The sequence below is a fragment of the Calidris pugnax genome, unplaced genomic scaffold, assembly GCF_001431845.1.
Source record: "Calidris pugnax isolate Ruff unplaced genomic scaffold, ASM143184v1 scaffold54, whole genome shotgun sequence".
Classification (NCBI taxonomy): domain Eukaryota; kingdom Metazoa; phylum Chordata; class Aves; order Charadriiformes; family Scolopacidae; genus Calidris; species Calidris pugnax.
The window spans coordinates 1,773,810-1,776,559 of NW_015090864.1; the positions used below are offsets into that span (position 1 = coordinate 1,773,810).

Here is a 2,750-nt window from a genome sequence, read left to right on the forward strand (position 1 = left end):
ACTGGGAACCTTTCAGAAAAGGCTCTCTTGGTTTATTTTTTCTGTAACACGCTGTTCTCAATGTAACAACAATAATTTATGCCTAAAAAATTATGCCTTTGATTTTGGGGGGGGTTTCCTGTGTGGATTTGAATCTGGATTTCCTCTCTTTCCCTTTTGTCTTGCCCAGGCCAAATGAGTGTGAAATTCTGCTGCAGAACTTCATTTGAGGCTTGTGAGATCTGTTCACATCACTAAAATTACTGCACGTCCTTTAGCCCCGTGCTGTCGTAACACTGGAAACATTTGGGCATTCTCTGTTTTCTTTATCCCTGGTCGGGGCATGGCTAGAAATTTTTGATCTTTTATTTTTTTTTACCTCCTTGAAGACTTGAGTTCTGTGTGTGCTGTCAGCAGCGCTGGTGCCAACACGCTGTCCCAAAAACCTAAATGTGGAAAATGGGTATAAAAGCTTATTACATCATGTTTATATAGATGGTGCCAATCTCAAATTGTGCTTGCATCAGACTGTTGTAGGAGGTGGAGAAGGACAGTCACGGGCTCTGAATGCCATTATGTCTTTGTGGAGAGAAACTGGAGGGAGAAAAGCAATAATGTAAATGAGGGCTGAGGTTTTCAGGGAGGGGTGACCTCATTTCCTATTTACTGCTGTGTCAGAAAAGCTATATGGAATACGGTTAATATTTGGGGTGGGTTACGTGCTGCGTGGCACTCTGCAGTGTGTTTTAGCAGCGCTTTAGTGGGAAGAACTGTAGTGATAGCAGTGAGGGAAGGACTCCTGGAGCACTGGGACCAGTTGTGGGCTCCCCAGTTCCAGAAGGACAGGGAACTGCTGGAGAGGGGACAGCAGAGGGCTACAAAGATGATGAGGGGCCTGGAGCATCTCCCTTACGAGGAAAGGCTGAGGGACTTGGGGCTTTTTAGGCTGGAGAAGAGAAGGCTGAGGGGGGATCTGATCAACACCTATAAATACTTCAAGGTTGGGTGTCAAGAGGATGGGACCAGTCTTTTTCCAGTGGTGCCCAGGGACAGGACAAGAGGAAATGGGCACAAACTTGAACATAAGAAGTTCCACCTAAACATGAGGAGGAACTTCTTGACTTTGAGGGTGGCAGAGCCCTGGCAGAGGCTGCCCATGGGGACGGTGGAGTCTCCTTCTCTGGAGACATTCCAAACCCACCTGGACACGTTCCTGTGGGACCTGCTCTGGGTGGACCTTCTTTGGCAGGGGGTTGGAGGAGATGATCTCCAGAGGTCCCTTCCAACCCCATGTCATTCTGTGATTCTGTGACCTTGCAGAACAAGGCAATGTTTCCCTAGCTTAGTGAGAATGCCTTGGGAACAGAAGAAAACTTTGGAAAAAGTTGTTGCCCCACCCCACCCCTGCCTTTTAGGGTCTTTTTTTTTCTGTAATCTGCCTGTATGAAGTTGTTGAAGAACCTAAGAGATTTCTTTTTTTATTTAAATTATACCATTTCATTCTTGTTGTAGCATTAAAAATATGGTGATGTGAGGGAAAGATCAGGTTCGTCATCTTTCTGAGTTAAGCAAAGGGTTGTGGAAGATAATGACTTCATTAGGGAAGAATGTGGAAACAGTGATAAAATGTAACTCTCTACAAGATATTGGATTGAATGTGGGGAGATGGTAAGTCAGGTACAGCACTTTAGCATGAAAGGAAGGCCTTTAATTAAAATAACCTTTATTTTTAATTCTTTTTGCAGGAAGCACTGGGCTCGATTTGCTCACGATTCATGGTTACTTACCTGGGGTGAGCCCAAGGATGGATTTCAGTGGGGAGATAGGAACAAAAGTGGCAGGTGCATCGTCACCACTGACCAAAAAAACATTAATTTCAGTGACTTATTTTTTTGTGTGGAGATACCAAAGCCCCAGAGGTGTGAGAGATGATGAACTTCGGTCATAAGACCCCTCGTACTGTTAAAGATGAAGTTGCTATATGTATATTGTTTATTATATGTATATTATAGCGATGAAATTTTTCTCACTGGGTTGTAATTCGTGATTATAACTTAAACTTTTTGGAAATATGTGACCACCTGAGAATAGCTGCTTAGAAATTTCTTCTTGTGCGGGAAGGAGGAGAAGGGGCATTTCAAAACCTCTCAAACACTTTTCTTTTTCCCTGTTTGAGAAGCGTTTCCTGGCTAAATAAAGCAGCTCAGCTGCATTTCTCAGGTGGTCCCTGGAAGCCCCTGCCTGAAGGGGATGGTTCCTGAGGCTCAGGGCTGCAGTCCTGGATCCTGTACCTTGTAGCTATTGCACAACAGAGGAAAGACTACAATTCCCATAGTACTTCCACATACTGGTACTCCAGTGACATCAGACATTACATGGCTGAGACTGGTTGTAAAGCAAGAAGACCAAAAATGTAAGCTTGGGGGTTTCTTTCACTTCTGGAGCAGGGCCTTTTGGCAGCGTGAAATCTTTGCTTCCTAGGGGAGGATTTCAGTTGCCGCAGAGGTGTTTGAAAGGGGGTGTGTTACCTGAAGAAAACACGAGGTGACATTTAAGGGCAAAGCAATTTGTACTGTTTCTCTCGGAGTGTTTGGTGCAGCTTAGAGACTCCTCTGTCTAGGAACAGCTGCGTGGAGTCATCGCTTAATGCCAGGGCTGTTAGTTTGTCTGGAGGGGCCGTTTCCTTGCCCACAGCCCGAATTCTGCTCGCTTCTTTTCTGCTGTTTTGTTGGTTTTTTTTTTTTTTTTTTTTTTCTGCACCTTCAAGGGGG

The 2,750-nt window shown here is 44.7% G+C and overlaps 1 protein-coding gene across 1 annotated transcript in view; it reads left to right on the forward strand.

Moving 5' to 3' along the window:
• Positions 1-2,377: 2,377 nt before the first annotated feature.
• LOC106889678 (uncharacterized protein C17orf104 homolog) overlaps positions 2,378-2,750 on the forward strand; it is a 22,514-nt gene continuing 22,141 nt past the window's right edge. The window contains exon 1 of the mRNA XM_014944901.1: positions 2,378-2,392. The gene's annotated coding sequence lies outside the window, so the exon portion shown is untranslated. The remainder of the gene's footprint in view (positions 2,393-2,750) is intronic.